The sequence below is a fragment of the Gorilla gorilla genome, chromosome 2, assembly GCF_029281585.2.
Source record: "Gorilla gorilla gorilla isolate KB3781 chromosome 2, NHGRI_mGorGor1-v2.1_pri, whole genome shotgun sequence".
NCBI classification, from domain to species: Eukaryota; Metazoa; Chordata; class Mammalia; order Primates; family Hominidae; genus Gorilla; species Gorilla gorilla.
The window spans coordinates 164,510,967-164,538,253 of record NC_086017.1 but is presented as its reverse complement, the minus strand read 5'-3'; the positions used below and the strand labels follow the sequence as shown (position 1 = coordinate 164,538,253).

At 40.2% G+C, this 27,287-nt stretch overlaps 1 long non-coding RNA gene across 1 annotated transcript in view; it reads right to left on the bottom strand.

Moving 5' to 3' along the window:
- The window catches only part of LOC101126606 (uncharacterized), a 202,491-nt gene that overhangs the window by 72,555 nt on the left and 102,649 nt on the right, over positions 1-27,287 (bottom strand). The window contains exons 3-4 of the long non-coding RNA XR_008678267.2: positions 19,304-19,470; positions 14,254-14,385 (exon numbers count right to left, since the gene is read on the bottom strand). This is a non-coding gene — a long non-coding RNA (uncharacterized lncRNA). The remainder of the gene's footprint in view (positions 1-14,253; positions 14,386-19,303; positions 19,471-27,287) is intronic.

Genomic DNA, 27,287 nt, shown 5'->3' with positions numbered 1-27,287 from the left:
CATGCAAAGTGATTTTTATATTCTCTCACTCAACAACAACAATCAACACAGACAACTTCTGTGACCAAATTTGGTGGAGGGAGCTGGGTTCTACCCATCACTAAGCAAGCAATCAGTTCTGCAGTGGATAAATGGGTGTCCTCCAATTTAATTCTGACACTATGTAGCTGGAGATAGCATCACATCCCACAGATTGAGGGTTCAGTCCCTAAGACTGCCCCCTTCCCCAGACACCAACAGTTGCTAGTTTGGGCCTCCAGAACTTCTGACCCACCGGCTTCAAGTTGGGGTTCTCAAGATCTTCTCTTTGGGTTTGATTAATTTGCCAGAGCACCTCACAAAATTCAAGGAAACATGTTTACTGGTTTATTATAAAAGGCATTACAAAGAATACAGATGAAGAGATGCACGGGGTGAGGTATGAGGAAAGGGGCATACAGAGCTTCCATGCCCTCCCTGGGTGGCACTCTTCAGGAACCTCCCTGTATTCAGCTATCTACAAATCTCTGAACCCTGTCTTTCGGGCTTTCATGGAGGCTTCATTATGTAGGCATGATTGGTTAAACCATTGGCCATTGGTGATCAACTCAATCTTCAGTCTCTCTCTCCTCCCTGGAGGTTAGGAGGTGGGACTGAAAGCCCCAACCCTCTAATTCTCCACTGGTTTTCTGGTGACCAGCCCCCAGTTCTGAAGCTACCTAGAGGCTGCCAGCCCTACGTCAACTCATTAGCATACAAAAAGACATCACTCAGGCATTTTTAAAGATTTTAAAAGTTGAATGCCAGGAAATGGGATACATAATATTTACATACCAAATACCAAATACGTATTTCACAATATCACAATACTGTATAGATTTTTTTTGACAAGAGTTTGCTTGGAGATGTGCTGGACAGAGGCAAGGCTGTGGTGATGACAGTCTTAAAAAGATGTTTTGTGTTGGACACAAGAGAGCATTTTTCATTGGTTACAGAAGTGAAATTGATCCATGCCTGTCAGCCTTAGAAGTGTGTTCATTTCAGTAAAGCTGAATGGAGTGCGCTTTCTTAAATGTGGACTCACATTGAGAAATCCATGCTATGGAAGCTGACTTCCATAGTATAAGGCTATAACTGATTGGTTGACTTTTACTGATAAGATACAGGAAAAGGAAAATAACGTGACTATCACAAGTGCCACTGCTTGGTGTTATACAGTCTCCTCTGCAAAGTTTACCTTTGGCTTGAAAGAATAAACCAATAAACATATTAATGCAAGGAACTTTCCAAATTGGGAGCTATCCAAATTGGGAGCTTTTCCATTTCTGGTCTATTAAGTAATGTCACATTATCCTTGAAAGCAATAACACAGGAATTCACGTTTGCTGAGGAAGCTCCTTTGAAATTTGTCTCAAATGAAGCACAGAGAGCAGGAAAGATAAGCAAGCTGACATATATTTAACCAGTGTGTATATCACCTTCCATATATTATCAATTAATTTCCAAAACTGAGAGGTGACAACGTGCTAGCAGCCCTTGCTCGCTCTTGGCACCTCCTCAGGCCTGGGCATCCACTCTGGCCATGCTTGAGGAGCCCTTCAGCCCCCCGTTGCACTGTGGGAGCCCCTCTCTGGGCTGGCCGAGGCCTGAGCTGGCTCCCTCTGCTTGTGGGGAGGTGTGGAGGGAGAGGTGCGGGTGGGAACTGGGGCTGCGTCTGGCACTCACAGGCCAGTGTGAGTTCCAGGTTGGCGTGGGCTCCGTGGGCCCTGCACTCGGAGCTTCCCACCGGCGCTGCCACCGGCCCTGGGCAGTGAGGGGGCTTACCACCCAGGACAGCAGCTGCAGAGGGTGCGCCGGGTCCCCCAGCACTGCCGGCCCGTCCGCGCCTCTCTCAAATTCTCACCGGGCATCAGCCGCCTCCCTGCGGGGCAGGGCTCGGGACCTGCAGCCTGCCATGCCCGAGCCCCCACCCCCCGGCCCCCCTGGGCTCCCACACAGCCCAAGCCTCCCTGATGGGCGCCGCCCCTTGCTCCATGGTGCTGTGTCCCATTGACTGCCCAAGGGCTGACGAGTGCAGGCGCACTGCACAGGACTGGTGGGCAGTTCCACCCACAGCCCCAGCAGGGGATCCACTAGGGGAAGCCAGCTGGGCTCCTGAGTTCAGTGGGGACTTGTAGCACTTTTATGTCTAGCTAAAGGATTGTAAATGCACCAATCAGCACTATGTGTCTAGGTCAAGGTTTGTAAATGCACCAATCAGTGCTCTGTGTCTAACTAATCTAGTGGGGACTTGGAGAACTTTTGTGTCTAGCTAAAGGATTGTAAATGCACCAATCAGCACTCTGTGTCTAGCTCAAGCACCAATCAGCACCCTGTCAAAATGGACCAATCAGCTCTCTGTAAGATGGGCCAATCTTCTCTCTGTAAAATGGACCAATCAGCAGGATGTGGGTGGGATCAGATAAGGGAATAAAAGCAGGCTGCCCCAGCTAGTAGCCGGAACCTGCTCAGGTCCCCTTCCACGCTGTGGAAGCTTTGTTCTTTTGCTCTTTGCAATAAATCTTGCTGCTGCTCAGTCTTTGGGTCTGTGTCACCTTTATGAGCTGTAACACTCACCGTGAAGGTCTGCAGCTTCACTCCTGAAGCCAGCGAGACCATGAACCCACTGGGAGGGACAAACAACTCCTCCGGACGGGGGGAACGAACAACTCCAGATGCGCTGCCATTAAGAGCTGTAACACTCACAGTGAAGGTCTGCAGCTTCACTCCTGAAGCCAGCAAGACAACGAACCCACCAGGAGGAAGAAACTCCGGACACATCTGAACATCTGAAGGAACTCTAGACACACCATCTTTAAGAACTGTAACACTCACTGCGAGGGTCTACGGCTTCATTCTTGAAGTCAGTGAAACCAAGAACCCACCAATTCCGGACACAAAACCACCAAATAAGGTAGATGTTCTTATGTTCATTTATGTGAAAAGATTAGAACTTAAATAAGAGTCTCAATCTCATAAAGTTAGTAAGTGACAAAATTAGAATTCAAACCCAGGTCATAGCCAAAATTTTTTCCCGTTTTGTATCATATTCCCAGACCTAAGGAAAAGTAAGAATGCCTTTGAAGAAATCAGCCTGGAGAGAACAAGCAGTGGAAGCTGGGAAAGTCTCTACCAGTGTTCCTGACATGGAAAAGAAGTTGTGCCAAAATCTATAATATTTCTGAACCTCTTCTCCATTGGCTGATTGTTTTTATAGTTATAGAATAAAAATTCAAATCTTACATATTAGAAAGTTACACAATCTCAACAGTTTCCTGCCGTTCTCAGGGAGATGTTTGCTGTACAAAAAGTCACACTACAAATCAGTGTGGTATAATTAGGTTCTAGTGGGTATCTATAACCAGTTACTTCAACAGATTCACATAAAAAATGAGTATATGACTCGATAATTCTATCTATACCATGTATTTTTAAATGACCAAAATAAACCTACAAGGCTCTATAAACTACATCAAAAAACAAAAAACAAATCTAGCTAGCTTACATTTTTTAAGGTTTTTTGGGAGTCATATGTACTACTGTAGTAAGCACTTAAAATAAGAATGGGTTATAAAAATGGAGAGAAGAATGGAGTTAATAATTTTTTAGGACGGGCACGGTGGCTCATGCCTGTAATCCCAGCACTGTGGGAGGCCGAGATGGATGATCATTTGAGGTCAGGAATTCAAGACCATCTTGGCCCACATCGTGAAACCCTGTCTCTACTAAAAATATAAACATTAGCCAGGCAGTAGTGGCACACGCCTGTAATCCCAGCTACTTGGGAGGGTGAAGGAGGAGAATTGCTTGAGCCTGGGAGTCAGAGGTTGCAGTGGCCAAGATCGTGCCACTGCACTCCAGTCTGGGCAACAGAGTAAGACTCTGTCTCAATAATAATAATAATGATAAAAATAATTTTGAATGCATGTCATGAAGTCTTATTTACTAACTTTGGACAGATCACAAATTTAACTCCAGTTATTTTAAATTCTAAACCAGAGAAAACTATTTTAAAATTCATATGGAACCAAAAAAGGGCCCATATAGCCAAGGCAATCCTAAGCAAAAAGAACAATGCTGGAGGCATCACGCTGCCCGCCTTCACACTATACTACAGGGCTATAGTACCAAAACAGCATGGTACCAGTACAACAGAAACACAGACCAATGGAACAGAATAGAGAATGCAGAAATAAGACCACCCATCTACAACTATCTGATCTTCAACAAACCTGACAAAAGCAAGCAATGGGGAAAGGATTCCCTATTCAGCAAATGGTGCTGGGGGAACTGGCTAGTCATATGCAGAAAATTGAAACTGGACCTCTTTCTTATACCATATACAAAAATCAACTCAAGGTGGGTTAAAGACTTAAATGCAAACCCCGAAACTATAAAAACTCTGGAATACAACCCAGACAATACCTTTCAGGACACAGACACAGGCAAAGATTTCATGACAAAGACACCAAAAGCAATTGCAACAAAAGCAAAAATTGACAAATGACATCTAATTAAACTAAAGAGCTTCTGCACAGCAAAAGAAACTATCAACAGAATAAACAGATAACCTACAGAATGGGAGAAAATTTTTTGCAAACTGTGCATCCAAAATAGGTCTAATATAAGGAATTTAAACAAATTCACCAGAATAAAACAAACAACTCCATTAAAAAGTAGATAAAGGGCATGCACAAACACTTCTCAAAAGAAGACATTCATGCAGCCAACAATCATATGAAAAAAAGCTCTACCTCACTGATCATTAGAGAAATGAAAATAAAAACCACAAAGAAATACCATCTCACGCCAGTCAGAATGGCTATTACTAAAAAGTAAAAAAATACAATAACAGATGCTGGCAAGGTTGTGGAGAAAAAGGAATGCTTTTACACTATTGGCGGGAGTGTAAATTAGTTTAACTACTGTGGAAGAGAGTGTAGCAATTCCTCAAAGACCTAAAGACAGAAATATGATTTGACCCAGTGATCCCATTACTGGGTATATATCCAAAAAAATCATTCCATTATAAAGACACGTGCACACTTACGTTCATTGCAGCACTATTCACAATAGCCCATCAATGATAGATTAGATATCATCTAGCCCATCAATGAAAGACTAGATAAAGAAAATATGGGTCGGGGCAGTGGCTCACGCCTGTAATCCCAGCACTTTGAGAGGCTGAAGTGGGTGGATTACGAGGTCAGGAGACCGAGACCATCCTGGCCAACATGGTGAAAGCCTGTCTCTACTAAAAATACAAAAATTAGCTGGCTATGGTGGCACACGCCTGTAGTCTCAGCTACTCAGGAGGCTGAGGCAGGAGAATCACTTGAACCCGGGAGACAAAGTTTGCAGTGAGCCGAGATCACACCACTGCACTCCAGCCTGGTAACAGAGAGGGACTCCATCTCAAGAAAAGAAGAAAAAGAAAAAAAGAAAACCTGGTACATATACTCCACAGAGTACTATGCAGCTATAAAATAAAGAACAAGATCATGTCCTAACACTGGAACAGAAAGCCAAATACCTCATCTTCTCACTTATAAGTGGGAGCTAAATGATGAGAACACATGGACATATAGAGGGGAACAACACACACTGGGGCCTATTGAAGGGTGGAGATTTGGAGGAGGAAAAGGATCAGAAAAAATAGCTAATGGATACTAGGCTTAAGACACGGGTGATGAACTAATGTGTGCAACAAACCCGCAAAACACACTTTTACCTATTGAACAAACCTGCACATCCTGCACATACATGCCTGAACTTAAAAGTTAAACAAAACAAAACAAAACAAAGATTTAGTGTTACTCTTAATAATACAATAATAGTTCAGACTTAGTACTACAGCTTTTAATTGCCAAAGGAAGGAGTGAAACATGATGATACCACAATTTAGTACATACACATTGAAAGCAAATCAGATTATCAGAGCAGTAGAACTTTTTTTGATGCTAAACCAATAATCCAATTTATTTTCTGAATATTCAGAAGCACAGCATTGAGTAGTAGCTTTAAAAGTTACCTTATAGAGGACATAACAACTACTTTCATTAAATTGTTTCATATAGCACATCCAGGTATTTTTAGTATTTCAATATATTTCTATTAACAAGTGGCAAACATAGCAAAGTGACTGGGCGCGGTGGCTCATGCCTGTAATCCCAGCACTTTGGGAGGCCGAGGCGGGTGGATCATCTGAGGTCAGGAGTTCGAGACCAGCCTGGCTAACATGGTAAAACCCTGTCTCTACTAAAAATACAAAAATTAGCCAGGTGTGGTGGCGGGTGCCTGTAATCCCATCTACTCAGGAGACTGAGACAGGAGAGTCTCTTGAACCCAGGAGGCAGAGGTTGCAGTGAGCCAAGATCATGCCACCGTACTCCAGCCTGACCAATACAGTGAGATTCCATCTCAAAAAAAAAAGGAAGGAAGAAAGGAAGGAAGAAGGGGAAGGAAGGAAGGAAGACAGAAAGAAGAAAGAAAAGAAAAGAAAAAAGAAAGAAGGAAAGAAGGGAAAGAAAAGAAAGAAAGAAAGAAAGAGAAAAGTATATTCAGGATATTAAATGAGGGTTTAGTCTTTTTCATTAATTATTTATTTTGAATAAATCACACATAGCACAAAACACAAAAAGTAGAATGAAAGTTCCTCCTTACCCTGTCCTCTAGTGACCCAGTTCCCAATGGGTAGGAACTGATATTTAAAACTATAATTCAATAAAAGTTCTCTGAAATAGAGGAAGGCCTAGATCTACATATTGGATGGATCTATCTTTTATCAAAAGAAAAAAAAATCAATCCGGAAAGGTCAACTGTGAGACATATCCTAGTAAAATTATTGAAATTTAAAAGAAAAGATCCCTATGGGTTTCCAAGCAAAATCAAAAAGTCATTTACAAAGGAAGGAAAATCAGGTTGGCATCACAATTCTTGTCAGCAACAGTCAAAGCAAGTAAACAGCGCAATAGCACTGCCCATAAACTTAAAGGGAGAAATGTAAGGAAAAGCTTTTATATCCAGCCACACTGTTTTTCAGATATTAAAGATACCCAGGAGTCTTTCCTGGTAATCTACTAAAAGATGAATTTAATTTAACAAAGAGATCATTAGGGAAACCAGTGAAATAACTGGTAATGATGATTAAATATGCTTAATTAAATCACCAAAATAAACCTACAAGGCTCTATAAACTACATCAAAAAATGAAAAACAAATCTAGCTAGCTTACATTTAGATCTATGACTATAACATAGGTGAGAATGAGAGAGAAAAATTAGTATGTAAATATTATTTGCTCTGTCAAAATCAAAATAACACAAAAACAAATAAAATTGAGTGAAAATAGAATATGTTCATTGACTGCTGTAAAGATAATAGGTAGAAATAAAAAGAAATTAAGGGTGACAGAGGAGTAAAAATCTAAGGACTAAGACCATTAAATGAAAGTATCAAAATAAGATAATACTTTTTGAAAATACAAATCTTTCTAAACACAAAAAAGTATTACAAAATAAAAGAAAACATTTAATTTAAAAAGCAAAGAAGGCCAGGCGCAGTGGCTCATACCTGTAATTCCAGCACTTTCAGAGGCCGAGGCAGGTGGATCATGAGGTCAGGAGATTGAGACCATCCTGGCTAACACAGTGAAACCCCATCTCTACTAAAAATACAAAAAATTAGATGGGTGTGGTGGCGGGCACCTGTAGTCGCAGCTACTCGGGAGGCTGAGGCAAGAGAATGGCATGAACCTGGGAGGCGGAGCTTGCAGTGAGCTGAGATGGCGCCACTGCACTCCAGCATGGGGGACAGAGGGAGACTGTCTTTTGAATAAACATAGAATTTAACCCTCTCAGTCTCAAAACTTGAGAAAGTTACATTTGTCTTATCTGAGTTCCTTTTTCAGGAAACTAACTATCAGGCTCCCAGATAGTATCAAGGAAATGACACACTTATCGGATCACCTTATCTGCACAATGAGCCCTCAGACCCCTCACTCATCATGATTGCCTAAGTGGCCATCTGCTTCCTGTTGACCAACTCCTCTTCTTTACCCCTCCCTAATTCCTGTCCTTCTGCATGTAGTTACAATTCTTCCCTGCTATATAAACTACTATTTTTAATCAGTCAGGGAGATGGATTTGAGACTGATCTCCCATTTCCTTGGCAGTAGCACCCCATTAAAGCCTTCTTCCCTGGCAGTACTCATCTCAGTGACTAGCTTTCTGTGCAGTGAGCAGCAGGACCTAGACCGAACCCCTGGTGTTTCAGTAACACTACAGAATGAAAGATACCCAGTAAATATTATGTTATGAATTATTATCTGCAGATAAAAAAATCAAATATCTATCAAATTACTATGTGTGAATAGGCTCAACTTATCTGTTTTTAAAAAATTCAGATTGACTTAAAAGTCAAAATGCAATATTCTACAAGACAATTTATTTCTTTGAAAAGTCATTCTCATTATTCTGCAATTTCTTATCATGAGCATTTGTCAATATCAGCTTTATTTCATTTATATCATACATTTGCAAAACAAGTTTTTATCACTCAAATCTTGCTGTTCCAAATTCAGGTCTTCAGAAGCAATTTTACCTTGGTTGTTTATTAAAGTAGAGAAAAATGAGCAAATGTTGGCTATTGAGGAAAATAAAGAAAAGAAAATCCATCATATAATTCATTTTATTCTTATATGCTAAACGGTTCCAGGGTTTCTCTTTTTATTTCTTACTAACTTGCCTCAGCTTTTTAAGACTAAATACAAAAAAAAAATTAATGAACACTTCACAAAAAGATAATTATTTTAGAGTCTCTCTGTTTCCTTGCTATGTAGTCATAAGCAAATCGCTAATCTCAATCTCTTCTAAAATGTTTACATCCTTCCTATATTGCAGGAAATAAAATTTCACTTATTTTATAAGTCATCTATAAGTAATATAAACTGGCTGGGCACAGTGGCTCACACCTGTAATCCCAGCACTTTGGGAGGCCAAGGTGGGCGAATCACAAGATCAAGAGATCAAGACCATCCTGGTCAACATGGTGAAACCCCATCTCTACTAAAAATATGAAAATTAGCTAGGCATGGTGGTGCGTGCCTGTAGTCCCAGCTACTTGGGAGGCTGAGGCAGGAGAATCGCTTGAACCCAGGAGGTGGAGGTTGCAGTGAGCCAAGATCTCACCACTGCACTCCAGCCTGGTGACAGAGCGAGACTCCCTCTCAAAAAATAATAATAATAATAAATAAGTAATATAAACTACTGCTATTTACATATTTTATAGAATTTTTACTGACTTTAGATTAAATAATATTCCCATACAGAAATGCTGGAATATACAGATGTGAAAAAGAAACAATAGTAAAATCAGCCACAATTCTACAACTACAGCTACTCTCTCACCACCATGAAATAGAAACCTGTGTAACTGCCACCAGGCTTGCGTGCAGCCTGCTGCCCCTACATCATCTCTGTGATGTTTAAGTAGAGATGCACCATGCAGGGGACATGGATGTGGGTGGGAAAAGGCAAAACAAAGGCTCTAGTTGCATGATAGGCACTGGCACCTGGTAACCCAGGCCAGAGGTGGAACAGAGGTTGAATATACAAGTAAGAAAGGAGCATTAGATAAACTATAATCTACTTAGACTTTTAACAGAAAGTCATTTTGTGACCTCCTAGTTTTCTCTTCATTGCAGAGAGTCAGAAATAGAAAATATATTTCTCTAAAATATTAATGCATATAATTTTTCAAATTACAAATAATAGAGGTTCCATGGAAAAAAATAAGTGATATGAAAAAGTACAAACAAAAGGAATTTAAAACCCTAACTTATCTCATCACCAAACATTGCCAACATGTCTTGTCACCAACAAGCCTTTTCAACATGTTGTTAGGGGTCAATAGATTTAACACTGAACTGCAAATACTAAGATATTACCTATAGAAAGAATGAACCATTACCTATTATTGTGTCCCCTCGTCGTCTTCTTAGTTACAGACAGTTAGAGTTGGTCCTTAAACACAACTTAGTCACAGTTATATTGAGTGATTTCTGAGTATTAAGAGAGTTAATTACTCCAGCTTAAAAACTAATTGCTGGTTGATATAAAAATCAATTAGGTTGCTAAATATCCAGCTTTCAAAATCATAAAATCTTTCCTACCTCCACATATTTCTGTTTCGATTAGGTTGGATGACTCCTCAGTTTCCTTCTAGCACTAAAATGTGATTTTCTGTAAAGTAATACAGAAACTAAGACATTCACTTATAAGTTAGTTTTGGTGAGATTTTCTTAAAGTTAACAAAAAATTGATTCAAACCATTTCTTCTAATGTATTTTGACTTTTGCTCTTTCAGCATGAAGTTAGTCACCAAGCAAAAGCAGGTTCTTAATAATTTATGTTGTCTACTTTGAATGTGATTACTCACAGGACTCTGCAGAAATGAATCAATACTTGCTTAGCTTCTCAAAAAAGTAAATCGGAGATAATTGTTACAGTCATGCATGTTAATTTAGGCTGCCAAATTAATTTCTCAACACTCCTTATGCTACAACAGTCTTAATTAAGAAACAACTAAGGTTGCCTTTTCTTCTTATAGGTACTGCTGAGCCATTGGCTCTGAACAAAGTCATTTAACCCCTTTGATGTATGAGATTTAAAAAAACAACAAAGAGGCTGGGCACGGTGGCTCACGCCTGTAATCCCAGCACTTTGGGAGGCTGAGGCGGGCGGATCACGAGGTCAGGAGATCAAGATCATACTGGCCAACATGGTGAAACTCCATCTCTACTAAAAATACAAAAATTAGCGGGCATGGTGGCACGCATGGTAGTCCCAACTACTCAGGAGGCTAAGGCAAGGAGAATTGCTTGAACCCGGGAGGCAGAGGTTGCAGTGAGCTGAGATCACACCACTGCACTCCACCCTGGGCAACAAACAGAGCAAGACTCCGTCTCAAAACAAACAAAATGAGAAAATCTACAAAGTATTATATATTGTATACTGTACATCTGTAAAAGGGCTTTACAGTGAGCAAAGTGATTCCATGCTCTATTTCTGTAATCTATTTTCTGTTCTGCAAGATGTAACCTAGGCCTCCTGGGAAGCTATTTTAATGTGGTATGGATCTTGACAGTGTCCAATCCCAAGCTCCATATTTTCAGAGGATCACTGACAAATTAGAGTGTCTCAAACAGAGAAGTCTGACGAATTGTGATAAGAGGGACGCTTGAAGGAACTGGAAATATTTAACCAAAAGATAAGATGGTGTGGTATCATAATAATTTCGGGGATCCTCTTTTGTTCAAATGCCTGTTACGTGGTAAAGTGCTTAATTTTATATCTTGTTCCAGATGGCAGAATTGGCACTGATTGTTGGTAATTACAAGGAGGTAGATAAGATTCAACATAAGAATCTTTTGACAATATACAGGGCTGCCTTACCCAGGAGTGAGCTTCCTGATGTTAAGGCACTTCCTGAAGGACCACTTAGATGGAGTAAGGGAGAGTTATCTGAGGCCCACTCTCTCAGGCTTTCAATAAATTAAAATGTCAATGAATCACTCATTCATGAGACAGCCTTGTCTTTGTGGTCTAGACCCTATTTTGACCCTTGTTATCACTGTAAGATGAACATCTCAAGTCTCCAAAAGACAATGAAATGTCAAAAGGCCTGGCAGTTTCCTTATTACATGCCAAGCCATACTTAGAGATTACCCACTAATATCCTATAGAGCTGGTCATTGCTAGGGTAAAAGTCAGGCTGTTGGAGAGCAAGTGGAAGACCAAGGGCATAATTCCCCCTTCCAAAAGTTTAAAGAGAGCACTGCCATTCACGTATAACCTGCTACATTCTGTTGATCAATCTCATCTAGCCCCTACTGTATAATATTTAGTTTGCACAACATTCCAGTATAGTGAGCTCCTAAAGAGCAGAAACTCTGTACTATTTATCTTTATAACTCCATAGCTTATCCAAGTGTTGGCATTTATTAGATACTTAATATATGCTTAATGGAAGAATAAATGAATTCCATTCCAAATAAGCATTGCCTCAGTGCAGGCACTATATCAATGGCAAGATCCAGAATTAAAATAAGACACAGTTTTTGCCCTTAAGGAGTGCTCAATAATCAGCAGAATAAATATATGAGGGAATGAGAGCACCTGTATTGGGTGGAATTTTGCCTTTTAAGAGTCCTTTCAACCCTAAGATTCTGTAAATCCATATTCTTTTCCTCAATTAAAATATCTTAGATGCAGCCTGGAGCTGTGGCTCACGCCTGTAATCCTAGCACTTTGAGAGGATCAGTTGAGCCCAGGAGTTCGAGACCAACCTGGGCAACATGCTGAAACCTCATTTCTACAAGAAATACAAAAAACTAGCCAGGCGTGGTGATGCATGCCTGTAATCCCTGTTACTTGGAAGGCTGAGATGGAAGGATCACGTGAGCCTGGGAAGTCAAGGCTACGTTGAGCTGAGATCGTACCACTGCGCTCCAGCCTGGGTAACAGAGTGAGATCCCTTCTCAAAAAAAAAAAAAACCCCAAAAACATATATAGACAAACATAGACAGACACAGAGAGACAGAGAGAAAGAGAGAGATTTTAGATGCAAGAACAGGAAAAGTGGCCATGCTATGATAGGTTATGCCTAGGTTTTTAATCTACTGTGGGCAATACTGTTCAGCTTCTAGCAAACCAAATAATTTGAGAAATCAACCTATAGTCAAATTATGGGATTCTTTTAGTGAATTTAAAGAGTTAGAGAACAGAAGATCTTGGTAGAGATTTGTGTCAAACCTATACAAAATACATATTCCTCATATTAAGAAAAAAATAGACTTTCTGGCCCTGAAATTTAAATTTATTCTCTATATACTAAAGAATTCAAATCATATCTATATTAAAAATAATAAATACTAACATAATACAGGTTAAATCTGTTAATTTTTGATGTTACTTTTATTATTATTCTTCTACAGAGGATGACACAGGACATAGAGGTTAAGTTATTTGCTCCTATATCATGAAGTAGAAAGTAGTAGACCTAGGCAATTGAGCACCAGAATCCATGACAACTTCACTGATGGCCTGTTGTAATCATGCTCTCTTACAAGAATTTTACTTCTTGCTCATCCTAGGAGGCCAATACACTGTAGTATGATTATTTTTGCCAGGTGTCCCATAAACTAGAATCAGTGCTCCATGATTAGTCTCTCTTCTGATGCAATAAGGCAAAAAATCATGCTTGGGATTTCAGAAGAGATGTACAAAGCAATACGGTGTCGTTAAGCATGAAAACATCTAGATCTTTACTGCGTTTCCTTGGTATTATTCATACAAAGTCAGCTATCACTCTCTCTGCCCCATTCCTCACTCCCCAGTCCAAAAAGCCACATTGTATTAAATAAATAATGATTAAATACAAATATATTATTCTATGCATTCACACACTTGCAAAAGGCAACAAGCCACCTGTTTTTCTAAACCATTTTGACTTACTGAGAGATAAGACAGTCTGAAAAGCAAGATAAATTCCATTTTGGAATCAAATTATCTTTTCCTCACTTAGTTTCACATATATTCTGTTTTTCACTTTGTGCTCTAAATAGTTAGTTAATTGGGACTATTTAACAGATTATATATGTTTCTGCTGAGAGTAATTGTACCTTAACAATAACTGAAGGAATTTTTATTTAATTTGCTAGTTGGTTTATGGTTTGCTAGAATTAAGCAGAAGCTGAAGTGCTCCTGACTGTAGGAGGTGAAACTCATTCATATTCTTTTGTAAACAAATTAATGGAGAGTTGCCAGTGTGTTTTCATCCCACAAAATCACCTTAGCAACATGGATATAAAAACAGCATGAACTTTCCCTCAGAGCCTCCAGTCTTTCCTAGCGTGAAGATTCAACAATAAATGAGACTAGCAAAATTCTCCATTTAATTTAGTCTTATAAAATGAGTTTCAGAATTTCCACAAAACATAGATTTTAACAGTAAAATAAAAAGAGACTAAATTGCTCTTATGTAGAATGATTAGGATTTCTCAATAGGGTTGTATTTGTTTTTTGTTTTCCTGACATGGCAGGAAACACCATGTACCCTTTGCTTGACCAAGTTTCAAATAATTTTAGAAAACAAAAGGCAGAGAAAGTTATATTTTCAAATAATTAGGTCTGACTAACTTGAATCATGGGCTCTATGGTCACCAATTATACTTACATCTTATTCCTCTGGAGTTTGGGGAGTATGAGCTCTGGAAAATTGAGAAAGTGAAAGCCGCACCGCAGTCATCAAGTCCATGCTAACGCCTGTGGGCAGGGCAAATCCTGGCAGAAGGTTGCTCTCAGATATCTGTGGGAAATAAGCCACAAAGCTTGCTTTGTTTTGGTGTTTTTTCATCAACTCTCATCTCTCCCACATGGAAAGGCCAGAAAACTCTCTACTTATTTATGGATTTCTTATAGTTTTGTTCCTTTGTTTTGGTTACTGCTTATCCACACTCTAGAGAAAGGAAAGCCAGCGAAACTGTGGCACAAATGTATTTAAGAACTAAGCCTCTGGGTCTCTGCCATCCGTTATCTTCTCAGTTTCTTGTCTACCTTCCAGATTTAAAGGCAAGAATGATGAACACATAAAAAACACCTTTTCTTATGATGGTCTACTTTTTAAAAAATTTTGAATATTGCAGTAAGTCCTCAGCTAACTGTGTAAACAAAATTTTCACTGCTAATTTTTGAACTATGTGGAATATTGGGTAGGGAGTACCTCAGTGGACCACCTGGATGCCAGATGTATTCTTGCCTGCCCCAATACATAATGGCAGTGATACATACTTGTAATGATCAGGGTCCATTTTCTGTGCCAGAATGGTGACTCTTTTCCTGGTCTTTGTACATGAAATCTCAAGTGCTGGTTGACTGAGAAGCAAATAGAGCTTAAAATCTTGCTAGTAAAAGCACTCATCTTCTCTGAATAGAAATGCTAGATAGACCTGCAGAGCTCGTTGTTGCAGAGTCAGAAGCATAAATTCTTCATGTGGGTCTCCAGGAGTAATAGCAAAAGGGGTCACCCTAAAACTTTACTTCTGTCTACTAGGGACATAACACTAGATAATGATCACTGATTTAGGATGTATCCTGCATCCTGGAGAATGGCACCCCAACTTTGCAGAGTGTTATCTCCAATCTTGTGCCTCTATGCCTTCAAAAAGCAGTTCCATCACTCTGTAAGACTGGCAGCTTTTTGGTAGTATGGTCTGTTATGGGAACAATATTCTTCATTGTGATATGTCCACGGCCATACCTTTTTTTCTTTCTTTAAAATGGTCCTTAGTCTGATACAATGTCAAGTGGGATACTATGTCTCTGGATCAAGCATTCTGTAAACCTTCAGATATTGGAGATGGTCGAGGTTCCACAAGTGGCAAATGAAAACCCATACCTAGAATATGTGCTGATTCCAGTAAAAATGAATTGCTGCCTCTTCGAGGATATAATCAACTTGGCACCAAGTGACTGGTAAGTATCCTTGAAAGATGGCATCCTATCAGGCTTTAGTATCGTTCTCTGATGCAGGCTAGTTGAATATCTGATAGCAGTGGTAGTTAGCCATAGTGGTTATCAGTCTATGATGCTGGTAGGACCCATGAATAGTTTTCATCCCTGATAGTCTCTTCGTGCATTCATTGTACCAGCACCGTGGTAGCTGATGACAGAGGTTGGCTGTCACATGTCAGCCAGCAGCAGACACAGTCATTCTGTCCACTTGAGTTCAGTGCTGTTTTCATGATAAATGCTTTCTGGTAGGCATTAATAATTACATAGAAACTTTTCAAATTTGTACTTACTCCAATAGGTCCATCACATGCCTCTTCCCCAGACTTCCTTGCCGCCAAGATTTCCATTTTTTCCTTTCCAATCTCTGACCAAGCAGTCAAGCTAATTGCCACTGCTCAGAAATTTCTGTATATTCTTATCTTGGGCAATTTTTCTTTCCATGCAAAGTATATGTCCTGGTACAATGCCTGAAACTCTGCCCATGAGAAAATCTTTACTCATTGCTTTCTTTCATGGCCCTGCTGAGTGGGATTGTAATAAAGCAGCAGCTCATTTTCAGTTTGTACTTAAACATGGAGAATACCCACCCATGAATTAAGCTTAGCCTTTTTTCTTCTCCATAAGCTGGTCAAAAAGCTACAGATGGGAGCTAAGGGAGAAGTACAAGTGCAACTGTGATGAATAACAAAAGGGTCTGGCCACCTGCACTTGCAGCTTATTGTGCTGTACAGCCCTCCTCAGGTCCAGTCCTGGATGTACATTCTCACTGCAGGATGCAATGCTTCTTGGATCGTCTACTCTTCTGAATTTATGAACTGATTAAAACTCAGCTGATGATGGACAGTTCTGGCCACACAGTCATTTGATATTCCAAAGTCAGATGCTCTGTCTCTATCAGAACAAAGTAGCACATCAGGAAATGTTTTGAAAAGATGTATAATACTCTGCTGCAAGAGGCATGACCTTGTTCTAGAACCCTGGGAAAGTCATGGTGATTTTCCTAGTAGGGCTTGCCAGAAATTTCATGTGGTATCTCTCTCTACCACAGATAACATTATGTCTTTAAGATGGCACTAATCTCTGCCTTTCTTCTTGAACCACAACATTGTTTTTGACATGATATTGTCGAATGTGGGCAGTTTCAGTGGCTTCTACTTAGTCTTCCAGCTTAAATACTTCTTACCCAATATTGAGTCCAAGGCCTCAATATTAGGATTCTTACAATTACATTGTGTGTCCACTCCACTTGTACACTTGGGAACTGATGAATTTACCAATGGGTAGGTATGTGGTGCCACTGTGTGAACCAGACCTGTGATAGGACTCCATTTATTACTTGGCTCCTCTATGCCCCTACTCTAACACAGAGGCCATGACAACACTTTAGGTCCCTGCGTATGAATGTTAACTCAAGTCCCATATTCGCATCATTCAAATGAGTTGTTTTTTCCCCTGGTATATAAGTTTACCCAAATAAATTGTCATAGGTCCCTTTGAGAAAGAACTGAGGGAATTATTACCATATTTGCTTGCAGTGGTATTTCAGGGCCTTTCTTTATGGGAACCCAGTCTCTCTCACAGTCAATGACTTCTGGGTCAGAAAATTGGCTTCAGTTTGAAAATAGAACAAAGAAATATGACCTTTTATTGTGACAGCTTCCTCAAGCTCCTGATCATTCCACCTTGATTTCTTTTTTTTATTATTATTATCATTTTTAAATTTTGAGACAAAGTCTCACTCTGTCATGCAGGCTAGAGTGCAGTGGCATAATCTTGGCTCACCACAACCTCCACCTCCCAGGTTCAAACCATTCTCCTGCCTCAGCCTCCTGAGTAGCTGGGATAATAGGTGGCTGCCACCACGCCCAGCTAATTTTTGTTTTTCTGGTTTTTTTGTTTTTGTTTTTATTTTTGTGTTTGTTTTTTTGGAGATGGAGTCTTGGTCTGTCACCAGGCTGGAGTGCAGTGACACAATCTTGGCTCACTGCAACTTCCACTCCCCTGGTTCAAGAGTTTCTCCTGCCTCAGCCTCCTGAGTAACTGGGAATACAGGCATGCACCACCATACCCAGCTAATTTTTGTATTTTTAGTAGAGATGAGGTTTCATCATGTTGGCCAGGATGGTCTCCATCTCTTGACCTCGGGATCCACCTGCCTCAGCCTCCCAAAGTGCTGGGATTACAGGCGTGAGCCACTGCTCCCAACCCTGTATTTTTAGTATAGACAGGGTTTCATCATATTGGCCAGGCTGATCTCAAACTCCTGACCTCAAATGATCCACCTGTCTCAGACTCCCAAAGTGCTGGGATTACAGGCGTTAGCCACTGCTCCTGGCCCACCTTGATTTCTTTTGATTGCACACATTGAGTGATGCTTGTTGGCTGCCCTAAGGATACACGTTCTGTTAACCATCTTCAAAGCTCGTCACTGGCCAGACCCTGGCTGACAGTCCATTAAAATAATTACACTCACAATTTCTGACCATTAAATGCCACCACCTGTTTTTTGTTTGCTTGCTTGTTTGTTTGTTTTTAATGTTGGGATTTAATCATCCCCGTTGCTGTAAGGAAGTTAGCGCTGGTCTTCTCCTGAAAGACACTACTGAGTTTTGCAATGATGCTGGGACCCCTCTCACCTGCATATTTCTTATCGTATTGCTAAATGGTGTTCTCTGGGTGCTCCCACAGAACATAGTCAGCTGGTAGGTATTTTGATCCTTATGCACTATATCCACTCTAGCAAGCCACTCCTCTAAGCCTTTGATCTCTTTCCACTATTTGCATGACAGTTCTACAATTTCTAACATCAGTTTTTCCAAGCTTCTGAAAGTCAATGACTAGCATATTGGTATTGATCTTCAGGGTCCTTGCCAGTGTGTTGTATTCTGTATCACTGGAGTGTGGTCCTATATCAGCAAATTCTCCCTTATCCAACCTTTTATTCTCTCCCCACTTGATCCACCATCCTCAAGATCCAGTACCCATCCTCTCCCAACTCCTGATAGTACATATTTTCCAGGTTTTACAATAGTCCCTTTCCTCCATTAGCAGGCCCTGAGATTCCCAGACCAGATTGTGTTCTCCTGACTCGTTTTTTTTTTTCTTGTCCTGTGACCAGGAGAAAAAGTGGAAGTAGATTTGAGGGAAGGAAGGTACATGTTGCTTTGTAAAACAAAGGCTTCTGAATTTTTTTCAACAAAGAGGGAATGCTAATTTTTAGTGGAGAAAATTGGGTCACTAATGCAGTAGCAGTGAATTCAGAAAAACCTGGGGTTTCAAGGTGTTTTTAGTGCCTCAGCTCAGAGGTCACCATGACAGTCTCAAAGTCTCACTCCTTCCTAACCAGGTGCTGACCTTAACATAACAGACTTGACTGGCCAGGATAGAGAATTCAACTTTTTCAAGAGATCCACTACTCTTATAATTAACTCTTCAAATTTTTCTCCCCTTTCCAATAGTAGAAAAAGATTTTTTTTTGCCACCAAAACTAACTTTCATATTTTGCCTTAAATTGATCATTAGTCTCCCTTAGCTGTTTATTATCCTCCAATGCATTGATGGAATGAGCCATTTGATTCACCTTTTCTTGTAATTGCTATGCTCCTTCTACCTTTCCAAGGACTGAGATATTTCACCTGCCCATTCCCACATCAATTTATCACCTATGAGAGTTTTAATAATTGCAGGACAGTGGCTAACCATATTCTACCTACCAACAGCGACAGGACTCTTATTCCCAGCCAGCTCCAAAATTTTCAGAGTCTCCTTCCCAGGACCACTCCTGGCGTCAACAGTCATAGGTTGGATTCCATAAGAAACAACCCCTGAGCTGGATAATTGCATCCACGTGGCTTATTGAAGCTACTCTCAGGAACAATGCCTAAGAGAGTAAAGAAAATAACGTTGCAGACAGGGATAAATTAAAATACAAACAGTTGCAATAGAAGTCTAAACTCATTACCTGGGGAGCTCTAATGCTGGAATAACTTCTCCAAATTGGAGAAAGTGATACAGACAGGAGACAGGGAAATACCGAGTAGAAGAGGGCAGTTCCCCAGCAAAGGCCCCACTCTAAAGGCTGGAAACCTGCGGCCCTAAATGGGAACAAGCATTCCTGGTTTTGTGCCCAAAACGTTGCCTTTTGGCCTACAATACCCCGTATCCCATACCCATATAAACCCCAAACCTCCTGCTCCATGAGGCGATGAGCAGAAGAGCCGAGGAGCAGAAGAACTGCATGGCAGAGAAGGAGAGAAGAAAAGGGGCATCTGAACATCAAGAGGAGTCCAGCTGGGGATGGTAAGAGAGCAGTTTGGCCACAGAAGAGCCGAACTCCAGGGAAGATCATCTTCCCACTCCATCCCCCTTCCAACTCCCCATTTATCCCACTGAAAGCCACCTCCAACACTCAATAAAACCCTTGCATTTACCACTCTTCAAGTCCGTGTGTAACCTGATTCTTCCTGGACGCTAGACAAAGGCCCAGGTACCAATGGGGCACTGAGCTGGTTAAAACTTAAGCTGTCTGTGGACAGCAGAGCTAAAAGAGCACTGTTACACTGGGGCTTCAGGAGTCACAAGCACCCACCCCTAGATGCTGCTGTGGGGCCAGAGCCCAGAAGTGCTTGCCCTGGTTTCTGCACCTGCCTGTCTGAATGCTCCCCCTCCTGTAAGGGGTTTGAGCTCATGGTGGCCAAGTAAAGAGCCATGCCCCTGTCACACTTCCTTCGAGGGCAGCCAAGGAACTCTCCCATTTCAAAAAAAGATGAGAGGTGCATTTTGTAACATCCCACTTTGGAGTCATTGCATATGGGCTGCTGTGAGAAAGGGTTTATAATATTGGGCAAAACAGCTCTTTGGCCCAAGGCCATCTCCAAAGGAAAGACTCAGCAGGTCCCAATCCTTGAAATTAAGAAAATGAATGCTTACAGCCTGCATCGTGAAGGGGGATCTCGGCCATGCACCAAACAATTACTTTTGGTCTTGGCTATCTTATATGATTTGGGGGCAACATAGTTAACTCCCTAAATATGTTTTATTTAGGTATATCTTATTTTATGGTTAATGTTTTTAACATTAGTAAACCCTTACCACACCCAAACAACAAAAGAGGAGATGATCCAGAGCTATTCAGGGCAAAAGGGAAAATTCAACCTAGAATAACAAACCACAAAAAACTCAGACATATATAACCTATACATCTGAAGAACCACAGTTTGACTGTGTCAGGGAATTTGCAAGAGCCTTTGTACTAAGATCATGGTTTCTTAATTTGTGAGTAACCAGAAATGTGGATTTTTATGACAAGACGAAAGGAGAGGTATGCTTTCATCTGGCATTCTTTAGAGGCTTGTGGTAAAGTAGGAGTTTACAGAGAGATTCTTTTGCTGCAATCAAAGTCAGAATCCCAAAGAACATGTATTAAGTGGCCTGGAAACCTCAGGTAAGCAAATGTAGTATTTGGAGGTTTCAATATGGTTTATTTAAATGTAGAAAGTACTGGGAAAGTTTGCATTGAAGACAGTTATAAATGCTTTAGAATCTTTATTTTATTATCTATACCATACTTTAATGTGCATGTGCATGTGTGTGTATTACCATGAGTGGGAAATGGCCAGCAATAAGTAGACTGACATAATGGATTAGGAAGGTAGGAGTTGTGATTCTGTGATGGTCTCTGTTATGATAACTAGAAAATACACACACACACACACACACATACACACACAGAGAGAGAGAGAGAGAGAGAGACAGAGAAAGAAAAAGAGAGAGAGAGAGCAGGGTACTGTAAAGGAAACTATATAAGCACCAAACTAAATTGCCAAAGAGAAAAAGACAGCCAATTTCAAAATGAGAACTTGTGTCTGTGCATAATCAGTTATCTTTAATTCTATCAAGTTAAATGGAACCTGGGCAAAAGAAAACGTGGGGCTCTCAGACTATCCATTCTCTAGGCTAGAAATCATCTAATTAGCTTTCTGATGAATTAAATTTGAGCTGAAAATAATTACATAAATTACTTCTGTAGTAAAATAATTCAGAATTCATTTATTTGAAATAATGTACACTTGGACTTGTCACATTGCTGGTTTTCTCACTTAGACATTCATTTATCATCACAGCTAAAAAATCATTTATTAAAAATTATTTAAATGCATAAACATGATCCATGTCACCAAGGTATTCATTTTCCTCTCACCTTTTTTACAAACACCAACTATATTTCAGACATTGCCAGGTACAGTGAATTAAAGATGACTAAGAAACAATTCTTGTTTTCAAGAAATTCACAATTTAATATAGATATAAATAAATATACCAGCTACAGAATAATATACAAAAGATGGTGAGTCATTAAATGGAACAATTATTGTCTATCATGTCCCACATTCTAATATTCATAAAATAGAATTTTAAAATGTTCATGATACATGAATTCATGGGAGGAGACATTTTATCTGGATTGGTTTGGAAATGATGAATGAGGGTGTATATGTTTTAGGTAAGTTCATATTTAAGAATTGCACTTGTCCAAGTGAAATAAGAGTAAGAGAGGAGAGTAAGAGAGTGAGTACTGATGTCCTCAAGCAATACGCATTCAGCTGTATATAGAAGCTGAAAAGAGAAACTAGATATATAGGTTTAGGTTAGAACAACGCCCTGAGGGTAAAGAGGCAGAAAGGGTATGAGAATTGAAATTATTGTCAAGACACTTGTTCAACTCCACAGATTATGGTGTTCTCTATATTTAAACACCGTAGATCATGAAGTCTAAGCAAGGTAAGGAAGAAAGTGAAGATGACAAATAGCTGAGGAATTGGAAGAGAATGAAGCAATCATTGAAATATAACTTTTTATGAGGCTAACAAGTATGGTAGGGTGATGGAGTAAAAGCTGGAATGATAAGTTGTGGTTTGAGGTAAATTATTGGAGTTTGATATCTCAAAGGAGGAGACTTTTAAATCATCACAAAGTTAAGCACATATGAAAGTCAAGGGAGTTACAGAAATTGAAGAACTCTGAAGGGAAAGAGCATTGAGTCATCCATTTGCAGTTGAAAGTAAGGAGGAACATGGTGGAGAGGAAGACAGTGGGCCAACTGTGTCATCAGGGCACGAATGCTCACTACACACAGCAGCTCACTTGTTAGGACTCCCCCCAGAATTGAATTGGTGGATATCTTCTCTTGCCTGGGGGAGAATGTAAAGATGACAAAGAGAATTATTTCTAGGAGGCCCAGTTTTATCATGATCCCAGCTGTTCCTGTCAGAAGGATCTAACGTCTCTAAATGGGCATCAAGCAGAGATGATTTACATCTCAACACAAGCACAGGGATTAGCAACACAATCTTAAGGGTCTGTATACTTTATTGTGTTAATTTCCTCCTTAAAAAGAATTTTGTGTCTGGCTGCGTCTAATTGGAAGGATGTGGGGTAACAGAAAGCTTAACTGTTTTGGGGCTCAGAAAGTCTTTATTGGCCCAGTTCTATATCCTGGATTAGTTGCCTTGTACACAAGTCACTTCATATCTCTAACCTTCACTCCAGCAAGAAGAGCATTTGGGAGCTAACATGAGATAGAAAGAAATATACTGTGCTCAAGAAACTAAGAGAAAACCACCGAAGTTGGAGAAACCGATGAGAAGCTGCACCTTAGAGGAGGATGAAGACGATCAAATGAATAATGGATAGAAATTGTATTTGTACTAATGCTCTCCCTATCCCTTGCCCCCACCGCGTGAGAGGCCCTTAGGTGTGATATTCCCCTCCTTGTGTCCACGTGTTCTCATTGTTCAACTCCCACTTATGAGTGAGAACATGCAGTGTTTGGTTTTCTGCTCCTTTATTAGGATAAATACCTACTGCATGGGATGGGTTGATGGGTGCAGCCAACCACCATGGCATATGTATACCTATGTAACAAACATGCACGTTCTGCACATGTATCCCAGAACTTAAAATAACTTCAGAGTGGATTTCAAACTAAACTGCAAGGCTACAGTAACCAAAACAGCATGGTACTTGTACCAAAACAGATATATAGACCAATGGAACAGAACAGAGGCCTCAGAAATGACACCACATATATACAACCATCTGATCTTTGACAAACCTGACAAAAACAAGAAATGGGGATAGAATTTCCTACTTAATAAATGGTGCTGGGAAAACTGGCTAGCCATATGTAGAAAGCTGAAACTGGATCCCTTCCTTATACCTTATACAAAAATTAACTCAGGATGGATTAAAGACTTAAATGTAAGACCTAAAACCATAAAAACCCTAGAAGAAAACCTAGGCAATACCATTCAGGACATAGGCATGGGCAAAGACTTCATGACTAAAACACCAAAAGCAATGACAACAAAAGCTGAAATAGACAAATGGGATCTAATTAAACTAAAGAGCTTCTGCACAGCAAAAGAAACTATCAGCAGAGTGAACAGGCAACCTAAAGAATGGGAGAAAATTTTTGCAATCTATCCATCTGAAAAAGGGCTAATATCAAGAATCTACAAAGAACTTAAACAAATTTACAAGAAAAAATCAAACAACCCCATCAAAAAGTGGGCAAAAGATATGAACAGACACTTCCCAAAAAAATACATTTATGCAGCCAACAGACATATGAAGAAATGCTCATTATCACTGGTCATTAGAGAAATGCAAATCAAAACCACAATGAGATACCATCTCACTCCAGTTAGAATGGCGATCATTAAAAAGCCAGGAAACAACAGATGCTGGAGAGGATGTGAAGAAATAGGAACGCTTTTACACTGTTGGTGGGAGTGTAAATTAGTTCAACCATTGTGGAAGACACTGTGGCGATTCCTCAAGGATCTAAAACTAGAAATACCATTTGACCCAGCCATCCCATTACTGGGTATATACACAAAGGATTATAAATCATGCTACTATAAAGACACATGCACACATATGTTTATTGCGGCACTATTCACAAGAGCAAAGACTTGGAACCAACCCAAATACCCATCAATAATAGACTGGATAAAGAAAATGTGGCACATATACACCATGGAGTAATATGCAGCCATAAAAAAGGATGAGTTCATGTCCTTTGAAGAGACATGGATGAAGCTGGAAACCATCATTCTCAGCAAACTATCATAAGTACAGAAAACCAAACACCGCATGTTCTCACTCATAAGTGGGAGTTGAACAATGAGAACACATGGACACAGGGAGGGGAACATCACACACCAGGGCCTGTTGTGGGGTGGGGGGCTGGAGGAGGGATAGCATTAGGAGAAATACCCAATGTAAATGACGATTTGATGGGTGCAGCAAACAAACATGACACATGTATACCTATGTAACAAACCTGCACGTTGTGCACATGTACCCCAGAACTTCAAGTATAATAAAAAAGATTATAAATTAACACAATTATTTTTCCAATTAAAAAATATAAAAAGAAATTGTATTTGTACCAGGACACCCTGCCAGATATTATCATTGTAGTTTTTCTCTGGGAATCAAGGTGCTGAGAGTCACTTTAGATTTCTGCATCATTCAGGATACAGCCAGGAAAACACTAATCACTCTAAGACTTTCAAAAAGATGGATGTGGTTACACAGCTTCCTGAGTTCAGATTCCTTAGAAAGGACAGCGTGAGACAAGGATTTGTGTGCATGTGACTTTCTTTAGGAAGAGCTTGTGGAGGAGCACTAAAGCAGGATAAAGAAAAGAGCAAAGCCCTTTGTCAGATGAGTAGGTTGCGAAAATTTTCTCCCGTTTTGTAGGTTGCCTGTTCACTCTGATGGTAGTTTCTTTTGCTGTGCAGAAGCTCTTTAGTTTAATTAGATCCCATTTGTCAATTTTGGCTTTTGTTGTCATTGCTTTTGGTGTTTTAGACATGAAGTCCTTGCCCATGCCTATGTCCTGAATGATAATGCCTAGGTTTTCTTCTAGTTTTTATGGTTTTAGGTTTAACATTTAAGTCTTTAATCCATCTTGAATTAATTTTTGTATAAGGTGTAAGGAAGGGACCCAGTTTCAGCTTTCTACATATGGCTAGCCTACAATGAACTCAAACAAATTTACAAGAAAAAAACAAACAACCCCATCAAAAAGTGGGTGAAGGATATGAACAGACACTTCTCAAAAGAAGACATTTATGCAGCCAAAAAACACATGAGAAAATACTCACTATCACTGGCCATCAGAGAAATGCAAATCAAAACCACAATGAGATACCATCTCACACCAGTTAGAATGGCAATCATGAAAAAGTCAGGAAACAACAGGTGCTGGAGAGGATGTGAAGAAATAGGAACACTTTTACACTGTTGGTGGGACTGTAAACTAGTTCAACCATTGTGGAAGTCAGTGTGGCGATTCCTCAGGGATCTAGGACTAGAAATACCATTTGACCCAGCCATCTCATTACTGGGTATATACCCAAAGGACTATAAATCATGCTGCTATAAAGACACAGGCACACATATGTTTATTGCGGCACTATTCACAATAGCAAAGACTTGGAACCAACCCAAATGTCCAACAATGATAGACTGGATTAAGAAAATGTGGCACATATACACCATGGAATACTATGCAGCCATAAAAAATGATGAGTTCATGTCCTTTGTAGGGACATGGATGAAATTGGAAATCATCATTCTTAGTAAACTATCGCAAGGACAAAAAACCAAACACCACATGTTCTCACTCATAGGTGGGAATTGAACACTGAGCACACATGGACACAGGAAGGGGAACATCACACTCTGGGGACTGTCGTGGGATGGGGGGAGGGGGGAGGGATAGCATTAGGAGATATACCTAATGCTAAATGATGAGTTAATGGGTGCAGCACACCAGCATGGCACATGTATACATGTGTAACTCACCTGCACATTGTGCACATGTACCCTAAAACTTAAAGTATAATAATAATAATAAAATAAAATAAAAAAGAAAAAGAAAAGAGCAAAGCAAAGATGTGGTTTAAGCAAACCCCAGTCCCTGGCCTGATCCACAGGGGGAGGAATCTGGAACATGAAACATGTCACAAAATCATCCCCTCCTTGACAAAACGAAGTTGACATTTTATAACCTTTATCATCACTGGCTGCACCTGCTCTGTGAGCTCCTGCCCGGCAAGTCTTAACAAAGGGACAGTTTTGAGGCCTTAGCAATCAAAGCTTATAGCAGGGTAATAAGTGCACCAACCCACTAGGAAGATCTAGACAGAAACTAGAGTACCTCCTGAAACAGCTGATGGGAGAACAAAGAAGCTCAAGAGGGAAAGGTGAGGCCACTCAGAGTTTGGCAATAGCAGGAAGTAGCTATCATTCCGAGGCCTGGCAAGACCAGCAGAACAGGTGGTACTACAAGAGCCCAGAAGCCAGGCCAACCTGTGGGATTGAGACATGGCAGGCACTTACCCAGGGAGCTGGGACCCACAAGAAGAGGTGCTTTTTTGCAGAAATTGGAACTGTGGAAGAGATGCTGCTGAAAATGCCATGAAAATGGGGGGGTGGGAGGAAAAAAAAATATATGACTGCCATCTTTCCAACCCCTGACCCTAATCTTGCCTCCTATTGGATAAACCTACCAGTGAGCACAAGAGCCTCTGGAAGACACTTTTCCATCACTCAGAGCAGAGTAGGGGAAGCTTTGGGAACAGATCTCAGGGCCAACAGGAAGTTAAGTGAGTGCCCACTAGA